At 40.1% G+C, this 9568-nt stretch overlaps 1 pseudogene; it reads right to left on the bottom strand.

The window, feature by feature from the left end:
• Positions 1 to 2226: 2226 nt before the first annotated feature.
• LOC101643164 lies at positions 2227 to 2978 on the bottom strand (annotated as a pseudogene).
• Between the last annotated feature and the right edge of the window lie 6590 nt (positions 2979 to 9568).

Below are 9568 nucleotides of genomic sequence, written 5' to 3'. Positions count from 1 at the left end.
TCCTAAGCACATCTGGTTCTGTCCTGGACTCCAGGGAAGGGCAGCAGACTGCACTTGGACTGCCTGCTTCCTCGTTTTCCAATTCCTATTGGAGTTCATCTCAGATGTATTTTGTCATTGGGGGTAACGCTCTTGAGATTTATCATGTGTTTTTCTGTTTAACGGTGTTTGAAACCAGAATTGATGAACATATAGAGGCAGCAAGAAGAATAAAAGTTTCTGTGAGATAGTGTGGGGCAGCGGGTGGGGTAAAGGGGAGCTGATGTTAAAGAGTTCAAGAAAGAGGAGGATGTTTTGATAGTGATTGTGATAGCAATCGTAAAATACTGCTTGATGTGATGGAACTGTGGAATGATATGGTACCTACATTAGCTACTGTGTTACTCTGGGTAGACTAGGGAAACAAAGTCATAGACACTCATATGTGTATGAGAAATAGCTTTATATACAAGAGCAATTGACTAGTGAGAAAACATCCCAATCCAGTCCAGATGAAGTCCTTAAGTCCGATCTTAACCCATATGTCCAATATCTATTTTTAAAGTCTTCTTCAGACTCACGGAACATGTGCAATGATGCCGAATGCAGGAAGATCACAGGCCAGCGGGCGACAAGTCTTCTGGATCCAGTGGCATTTTAAGCATCTCATCACTGGCAGGGATCTCCACGTGGTTTCTCCAGCTCAGGGCACTAGCATTGTTCCATGTGTCTTGTCAGCTGCTTTGTCTCCCAGGCAGTGAACTGAGAGAGAAAGACTCCTACCTCCAAGGAGGAATGTAGGCGTTCCCAGAATCCTCAGGAGGCCATGCCCAGACAGAGGCCACATTGGCTATGACCTATTTGACAGGCTAGACTCCACCATGTCACTCATAATCCTCTCAAATTGACAAATGAATATATAACTACCACAGCTAACTATAAAATGGTTTGAGGAAAAACAAACAAACTATAGTATATTAAATATAGACTATTTAATTATGAACATTTTTTCCGGTAAATTCCGTTATTGGCTTATAACATAACCTCTTTTCCTGTTCAGTATTTTAAATTATTTTTGAAATTTTGTGCTTGCAAGAATTTCCATCAGTTTCCAGCTATGTGTGCAAAAATTTTTCTGTCATATATTTTAACATTTTTCTCATGAAGCATATGCAACAAAATAATATTTGTAACATTCTTCTCATGTGTAATTCAGTGGCATTAGATTATCATTGTTTTCAAAAATTGCCAACATCTGCAAAATTTCCTATTACACATAACAACTCTCCCCCCCGCCCCCCCCACACACACCAAAATAATTCTGGCTAGAAACTTTGCCCTTAACATCGAATAATTAACTAAAAATTTATTGTTTCAATTATTTTGAATAGAAGTCTGATTTAAATACTTTCTGCTTCCTCTGTAAAGAATGCAGCCTAAACCCTGGCCAATACCTTCATTGTCTTTGGGCCAGATTTTTTTGGTACCAGTATTTTATTGTGGCATATATCTCAATATAAAAATCTATATAAATAGCTATGTCTAGACATCATACTTCCTTTCACTCTTTCCATTTCAGAGTGTTTGCAACTTGCAGCACTCTCTACCTCTAAAACTTTTCACATTGAGGGAGTGTTTGTTTGAGACCAGATATAAAACTAACCTCAGGGAGAAAGTTGACTTGCAGAGGTGCTAAGGTCCCACAGGAGCCTGGATAAAGACTGCAGTTAGAACTGCTGTGCTGACAACTATGGTAGCTCCACTACATATGCTAGGAACTCTGCAGAGACAATTCCAGGTAACACTCCTGACAAATAGTCTGAATGCTTAGGGCAAGAGAAAATGTTGCTGTGTGACCCACGGAAGATGGAAGACAGTGTAAGCCCAGGAAACACCTCTTCTGTATGTGATGGGATGCTGTCAGCAGGGGGGTCTCAGAATAAATTGAGCCGAACACCCACCCCAGGTACTATCATGGGAAAAAAATGAGTTTCATTTTATTTCTGTGGTTTCTTTTAACCCCGAAAATAACATTGTTTATTTTTATTCCAGTATAAAATCGGAATATAATGAAGTATCTCTTTTTAAAAATTTCATAGTCCGTTTTTTAAGTTCAGTGATGAAAGTTATCAGTAGAATTTTCTCCTGACTGTGAACTTTTCTTAGAAAAAAAGGAAGGAAATCAAAACCCTCTCGCATAGCCACAGATGCCGTGGCAGTCACACCTCTCTGCAAAGGGCCGGTCCTTTAGTCAGTTGAGTCACTCTCTGGATCAGCAGGATGACAGTCTGGATCATCCTCATCATCTTCTAGCTCCAAATCATCCATTTCCTGGAACAAAGACTCATCTACATCCACATTATTTCCAGCGTCCTCCAAGAACTGGATATCAGACGTGTCAAGATTATGATCTGCTTCAAAAAGTTGTTTCCCACTTAATTTATTTTTTTCCTGCTTGCTCCTCCTCTTTCACTCATTTCTTTTTCATTTCCAAGAGTTCTGCATCAATTTTGGCCTTTCAACTTAAGACATTCTCTATTGTAACAGGAGTGCCATGAAATAGTTACTTTTTGGGTTCTTCTGTTTCTTTTTCTTTCTGTTTCTTTTCATCTTCTCTTCTACTTTTTATTAGATCTACTATTTCATCTATTTTTTCTTGCACAGCTAATACTAGAGTAAAGATCATTACCATGCCAAGGTTTTCTTCTGCCTGAATGCTACTAATTTAAAGTGTCTGAAACATCATTCTCTGCTAGATTTTCATGTGAGAATAGTTCATAAAGGGGAGCATCATCTGGGTATTTTTCACTGTATGTAAACTTGGCCATGCTCTGGACAGTTTTGTTATTTTCCCCGGCCTCCGATGTCACAGTAATGGTGAAACTGGGTGGGGTTTCTGATACTGCTGTAAAGGAGTCAGGGTCGATGGACTTCTGAGCCTCCAGCTCATTGGGCTGCTCTTCACCGTATCCATCATCGTGACCCTCGCCGCTGCCCATGGATGGCCCAGACGGCAAGGTGGTGCACTCAAAGTACCTTTACTCCTTCCTAAATATCCTGAAATGTTATAGAGGAAAGGAGCTTTAGGGATGAAATACACTTGTTTCCCTATGTGGTCAGAGGTATGAAAAGATTCAGGAATGCCTGGTCTTGATTCCATTACGTGGTCAGGATAGATATTGTCTTTAATTTCACCAGATCATCCGTGTACTTCTGAGGGTAATGGATGTAAAGCTACATTGAACTTAAAATCTGCACAGATGTTCGCATGATTGGTAGAGTGAAGACATCAGAGAGAGGACTGTGTTCTCCCAAGGACTCCACCAGCATCGCCTTTCGAGTGTGAGTCCCAGAGGCAGGGGCTCCATTCATCCCTTTCCACCTTTACATACAAGTGCACCTCCCACATGCAAATGCCTACTAGGCAGCCAGATGAAACCACAAGTACTTATAGATATGTTCCATCTCATCCTGGAGAGCATTTTCTGGGTGTCACGAATATTATCCACATGAACATGAATTGTGGGTGGGTTTTCCTCTTTCTGGCAGTGACTCTGGGGCATGAGTGCTTCAGGGATTCACACATGAAGTCTGGGGAGGCAGCATCTGAGCACATGACTCACTGTGTTTCTCTCTATCCCAGGTGTCCTGGCCCAGGTGCAGCTACAAGAGTCAGACCCTGGACTGGTGAAGCTCTCCCAGACCCCGTCTTTCACCTGTGCTGTCTCTGGATTCTCTTTAAGCAGCTATCATGTGACCTGGGTCCACCAGGCTCTAGGAAAGGGTCTGGAGAGGATTGGGGTAATACGCAATAATGGGGACACAAAGCATACTCCAGTTCTCGAGTCCCAGTTAAGCTTTACCAGGGACACCTCCCAGAACCATGTTTCTTTAAAACTGAGCTCTGTGAATCCTGAGGACACAGCCATGTATTACTGTGCAAGATACACAGTGATGGGAAGTAAGTGTGAGCACAGACACAAACCTCGGTTCCAGCAGAGGCAAGGGAATGAAGTCAGTGAGGCTTTTCTCTCAGAAGCTGTGGTTTCCCCACCTTGTCAGCACTTCTCTAGCGACCACCATGCATAGACTCTAGGGAACCTTCATGCATCTGACCATGCCTTCTAGTCATTGGAATGGGGTTTGTCTAACTTTCACCAGGCAGATTTCAGAGTATTGTTCAGATCTCAGTTTACAATTCAGGTACTACTTTGTGCCGTTTGTTGTCAAAGTTAGAAATATTTAATGCAGAAAAATAATTATCATGTTGAGTCTCAAATATTCTCCACACCCTCAGATGTATCTTGAATCTTTTCATTCTAATGAATACTCACTAATGTACATTATTTATGTGATAATTTCCCCTTAGAACACCCTACAAAATATAGTCTATGCCAATATTGCTGTTTGGAAACAAATAATTATTAACAAGATTCTCACAAAAAAGAAAACTAATTCAAAAGGAAAAGAAGTACGAAGTACAAAGCCCCACAATACAATAGCATAAAAACAAAGAAACAATGATAAGAACATATCCAACGAACACATGATAGAAAAGTTTAGGAACAAATCAATAACTCCACAAAGGGTGAAAAATGAAAAAAGAAAGCTCAAAGTGTAATGACAGCAATAAACTGCATACACATCAATAAAGACATGGAGTATAACTGGATTCAACGCTTTTTTCAAGAGGCAGGGAGAAGCAGAATGGATAGGGAAATGATCCATAAATCTATTGCTTATATGGAACACATTTGAGACATTAAGACAAATGTAATCTAAAAATCAAAGGTGGAAGAATTTATAATGGTGATAAAAAAGCCAGGGTAAAAAAAAGCCAGGGTATCAATATTAACTAAAGACAATTTTAAAAGGAGCAGTGGAAATATTACTTAATAATAAAACAGATTTCAAGGCCAAATCCCTCATGGGAGACAAAGAAGCGCATTACATGCTAAATGGGACAGATGAACAAGAAGAAAACATAGTAACACATATCTATGCTCCCAAACACAGATCCTCAGAATATATTAATCAAACTCTTATAGAGATAATGAGAGAAATACATAATTGTACAATAATAGACTTACACACACCACACTCAGCTTTACAGAACAACTCGATGAAGGAACTGGATAATAAATCAATACAGTAACAGAAGAACTAAAGAACACAGTTAACTGACCTCTTAGACACTTGGAGAACAATCTATCCAGCCTAATTTAAGATACATTTTTCTCCATTGCACATGGAAAATTCTCCAGAATAGGCAATATGTTAGGCTACAATGCTAGCCTTAATAATTTTTGAAAATTGATATTACAAATATTTTAAATTGCAAAACTATGAAATTAGATATGAACATTAAAATGAACAATACTGCTTTAAAATTATTGGGAAATGGTGAGATTAAGGGATTAAATTTTAAATTCCTTGAAAAAATGAAAATAAGCACACCTAATGCTTTGTTTCACAGCAGAAGCACCACTAAGTACACATGTTAGAGCTATGTATGCAGACATCAGAAAATAAATCAAAACTCACTATCTTAACACAACGTCATCCACAATTAGAACAAAAAGCGCAAAATAAATCATCAGTTACCAGAAGAAAATAAATAATAAAACAGAAATACATTCAAAAGAAAACAATGGGAAAATAATCAATAAGACAAGAAGTAAATTCTTTAAAAATATTAACAAACTTTGACAAACTACTAACAAGGGTATCAAAGAAAAAGGAATAGGAAAAGCAAATATTAAGAGTAAGAATTGAAAAGGCCACAATCACAACAGAACCAATATTATGAAAGATTACCACAGCGATTTTGAGAACCTAGAATAAATGGGCACATTTCTAGAAAAACACACATATATATGTATGTATCTCCACTTCATTGATAAGTAGTAGGACCTAGTGGCTTAGTGATTAGGAGTCGGGCAGCTTACTGCAAGATCAGCCGTTCAGAAGCATCCTCTGCTCCATGAGATCTTCTAACGAGTAGCATACATGGCTGATGGGCACGGCTATACGTCCGTGTGAATCACAGTGATCTCCATGGTGACATTGTCACCAAATGATTCTTAATTAGCTGTGTATGACCAATACAACACTCCTACCATATTCATTGTCACCAAATGATTCTTAATTAGCTGTGTATGACCAATACAACACTCCTACCATATTATATTGACTATGCCCATTCCTCAAGAACATTATTTAACAAGGCTTGGATGAGGGATGGAACACTGGTCCATGGGTTGTTTGCTATCACCAAGGAACCAGACATTGGAAACACAGGGCGAGGCTCTTAATTGATCTCCAACGACTAGGTCGCCAATGACCCAATCAGAGTGAACTGTAAAAATGACTCTTTTTTTTGGTAGAAAATAAATCCAGTTGGACTCTGAGATTTAATGAAATTTAAGTTTTGTGTCTAAGACCTTTGGAAAGTATCAGTTCAGGTGGAATCTTGCTCCATTTTAAAACAAACAAACAACAACAACCAAACCCTGGATTTTGTGGAATGTCCATCTTTCAAAAACCATCCTTTGTGGGTTATTAATTTTATAAAATAATCAAAGCAACTTAATTGGCTATCTGGATCAGAATCTAGTCTCTAATTTGTTTTTACCCCGACTGCCACACAGGTTGCTGTTTTTAATGCATCTGAATTCCTCCTATGTCCCAGGCAGTGCCATGAAGCCTGTGGCAAGGCGTCCATGTTCTGTGCCTAAGTAAAACGTGTTTGTGCCACTGTTTTCTCTATTAACACCAATATCCCTGAGCACAGCTAGGAAACCCTGATATTCTGATAAGGGGATCATGTGGCAAATGCTGGAGACTGTGAGGGGTCTCCTGTCATGATTTGAATACCCAGAATCCCAATGTAAGATAAGTCTTGAACACCAGGAAGTGCTATCTATTAGATGATTTGTCTCGCTGAACTCCAGCACAGCTAAAGACACAGAGTCTCCATAATTTATCTCCTGCATCTCTATCCATCCTTCCTCTGTTTCTTGTCCCTATGTCTGTCTGGACCAGACCTACTATTGCACTTTTCTCAGAGCCCAAGTTATCAAAGTTTTGAGTTATCAGAGTTTTGAGGTAAAATTATTCTTAATATGACCAAGAAAAGGCATTACCTGTTCCAACTGAATACACCTGTACCCCGAGGGCATTATTCCACAAACCTCACTGGTCCTTTTGAGGGCAGGCAAGCTAGGATACATCCAGAAAGATTGGTCCATGGCTTGTTTACTATCAGCGTGGAAGCAGCCACTGGGAAAGCAGGGTGAGGGTCACCATGTGTGGGGTGAGTGGCCAATGAGCCAGTCACAGAGAAAATGACTTAAAGGTTCATTTCCAGACTCACTTAATATAAATTTAGATAACTCCCCAAACATACTTGCCCTGCGTAATCCTGAAAATTATACAGCTTATTTAATGAATCATACAAAAGGATATAAGAGATGTTTACATTTACACATACAGCATGCAATGCCCACAATTAATCTATAGTTTATTTCCTGAGTTCTGTTTGTTTAGTGATTTACATGTATGTTCATAACCACAAGGTTGACAGTCCATATCAGCTAGTCACTTCTTTGAAGAAAGATGAGAGTTTCCGCTCTTTTAAGGATTTCCTGGTTTGGTAACCCATGGGAGTAACTCTGAAGGAAAAAAATGCACTCTAAATTTTGTCTTATATATTAATTTTGTTTATGCAGTCCAGGTGACTGGGCAGCTTGCCCCAAGTAAAACAGTGAACAAAGTAAGCATATGAGGGAGAGCACACATATTTATTGAATACTAGTGCCCAAGGAGGACATAGTTCATCTTTTTTTTTTTTTAAACATTTTATTAGGGGCTCATACAACTGTAATCCCAATCCATACACACATCAATTGTGTAATGCGCATTTGTACATCGTTTCTCAAAACATTTTCTCTCCATTTAAACCCCCGACATTAGGTCCTCATTTTTCCCCTCCCTCCCCGCTCCCCCCTCCCGCATGAGCCCTTGATAGTTTATAAATGGGTATTTTGTCATATCTTGCCCTGTCCGACGTCTCCCTTCATCCACTTTTTGGTTGTCTGTCCCCCAGGGAGGAGGTCACACACAGTTCCATGTAATCGGTTCCCTCTTCCCTACCCATTCTCCCTTTACCCTCCCTGTTTTGCCACTCACACCACTGGTCCTATAGGGCTCATCCGTCCTGGATTCCCTGTATTTTCAGTTCCTATCTGTACCAGTGTACCTCCTCTGGTCTAGCCAGTCTTGCAAGATAGAATTCGAGTCATGGCAGTGGGAGCGGGGAGGAAACCTTTAGGAACTAGAGGAAGGTTGTATTTCTCATCATTGTTACATCGCACCGTGACTGGCTCATCTCCTCCCCTAGACCCCTCTGCAAGAGGATCTCCAGTGGCCTACTAATGGGCTTTGGGGCTCCACTCCGCACTCCCCCCATCATTCACTGACATAGTTCATCTTGTCCATCAAAATCTGTCTCCCTGAGCAACCTGTCAAGGGGTGCTTTATAGACAATGTTGGAGGGTGATGATGCTCTTGAGCAATCCAACTTGAAATAGGTCCTTTGTTTCCAGATTTTTCACTGTCTTTGTAGGGGTATACTCACAACCCAACTAAAAATATTAGCAACGTATGTCCTTCAAATAGAAGTCGGCTTTAAAAAAATTAATTTCAATGGATAGAAATAGTTGGTCAGCACACCACGCACTCTAACAGAAGCACAAACTTGAGACAAAAAAGGAAAGTACATGAAGCCCAGTGAGGTGCTGTGTCCTGTTGGAGCATCAGGACTTCACACTGCAGACAGCAAAGTAAGCAACATGTTACTGGTATTCTTGCATTAACTTATACTACAATGTCATAAAATCGAGTTTAGCTTACAGGTTAAAATCTGAGGCCTAGGTTTGTGGAAGGCCGAGGTTTACATGTGTTGTTAGGTACTCCCCTGTCAGGTCTGGATCAGCAACCCTATGCTCACAGAATGGAACACTGCTAAGTCCTGCATCATTCTTAGTGGTGTGGCTAAGTTTGGCTTATTGGTGCAGCAAATGTGTCAATCCTTCTTCTTGAGAGATTTCCTCCTTTGAGATGCTGTACAACATTTCCAGTGATGGCCCTTTCCAGGGACTGGTCTCGCCTGATAACATGTCCAAGGTATGTGAGACAAGGTCTTGCCATCCTTGAATTCAAAAAGCGTTCCGGTTGTTCTTTTTACCCAAAGCATATATGTTTTTTCTTCTGGAAATCCATAATGCTATCAACATTCTTTACCAGTACCATAATTCAAATGAGGTTTATAATGAGATCACTAAATTCAGTTTGAGTCTCCACATACATTCACACTCCATTGCTTACATCTGACCATTGACTTGTGGGGTAGTTACATAATCTGGTGTCAAATTAAGAATATTAAGAGTAGGGAGTGCAGCTTGATGACCTCATGTGGAGGGATGATGGAGATAAATAGCTCACTGGAGGCCAAACCAGACTCTCTGCTTGATATTCCTGTTGACAAACCAGATGGAGCTATGCTGATGGAGCCAGAGGCCTGGAGCTG

Source organism: Echinops telfairi, unplaced genomic scaffold, assembly GCF_000313985.2.
Source record: "Echinops telfairi isolate 266 unplaced genomic scaffold, ASM31398v2 ScPeMD7_43;HRSCAF=161, whole genome shotgun sequence".
NCBI lineage: Eukaryota > Metazoa > Chordata > Mammalia > Afrosoricida > Tenrecidae > Echinops > Echinops telfairi.
The sequence above is the reverse complement of the archived record's forward strand: the minus strand, read 5'-3'. Positions and strand labels throughout refer to the sequence as shown.